Source organism: Rhagoletis pomonella, unplaced genomic scaffold (assembly GCF_013731165.1).
Source record: "Rhagoletis pomonella isolate Grant_MI unplaced genomic scaffold, Rhpom_1.0 Rhpom_scaffold_00004, whole genome shotgun sequence".
Classification (NCBI taxonomy): Eukaryota; Metazoa; Arthropoda; class Insecta; order Diptera; family Tephritidae; genus Rhagoletis; species Rhagoletis pomonella.
Window position 1 is genome coordinate 46833430 of NW_023458558.1, and position 1402 is coordinate 46834831.

Sequence of the window (1402 nt, forward strand, 5' to 3'; positions counted from 1 at the left end):
AAAATCTCTATAGTCATGTGCAGACTTGAAAACGGTACAGAAATCCGGTTTATACTATCGTTGGTACGACGAGATTGCTGAACTATGATAAATAGGTGTGTTAACAGGACATAACATGTTAGCAGCGGACGCAAGCAAAATGGGGATTGCTGTCGGGGAAGTAGAACACATTGTATGCCATTGTCCTGCTGTATCAAAAACACGATTGAAATATCTCGGAGCTCCAGAGTTTAATAATCATGAGGACGTGGAAACACTTCGGCTTCAAGCACTGCTGAAATTCTCAAAAAGCGCGGACATCCTAAATGATGCATACATCGAATATACTTAACTGAGTCTCTATTTTCATCTGGCATTACTAGGGATCTATTGGTATATATGGGGCAGTCAGCCAGTCAGAATAACCTAACCTAACACTATATTCATGTTGAAATTTTAACTCGAGTTTAACGTTTTGGGCTTATGAACAACTGTCAAGTGTTCTCACTGGGGTGTTTAATAAATTCAGAGTTTAATTTGACATTTGTGGGTTTACTTTTTCTTATTCACATTTAGCCTGTTTCCGTAATCCAGGATTTAGATAGCAATAGTCCGAAGTAGCCGTGATGTTGAATACCAACCTTTAGTAATAAAGAAATAAAAATCGACTGTTCTGGAATGAATCCAGTGTTAGTTGCAAACTCCCATAAGACTAGCGCCCCTTCAGAGATATTTGTGTGGATTGTACTGTACTTAATGCCCGAACGTGTACGGAAAGAGACTAGTGCGCTTTAAAGCAAGTCAACAAGTCCACAACACGGGCACAACCTCTCATTCGAAGTACCTAAACGTTACTCACATAATAATCTCGGTACTCACAACAAAATGAAGAAATCTTTGATATGTATTTGGGTATACAAATTTTTAATTTATACATAAATATAAATATAAATATAATAAATACAATAAATATAAATAAATAAAAAAACATTTAATTGAAAAGTGATGTATTATGGGGAATTTTGTTAGCTTCCATTTTCCATTTTCCGTATTTCATATTAAAATTGTTAAATTGGTTCGTAAGATATACGTGATTAAGGGCCAATCTTACAGTGACGAGTTAACTTTCGTTCGTCAGGTAACTACAGGTTTTCAGTACAAAAATTGAAATTCGACCAACGAATTTGAGTAAACCCCTCACTGTGAAAACGGCACTAAATGGAAAAATTTTTTGGAACTTTATCTGAGCAATTCTACATAGGAATCGGACAGTGGCATCTGGTGAACAACAAAAAAAAATTGTGATCCAATGGAACCGCTTATTTTCCCCAAATCGGTATAATCATACACGTCGCAAAGCTTAAGGTTTGGTATGATTCAAAATTTGTGGCGATGATTCGAGTGAGGTACAAGTTTTTCATTG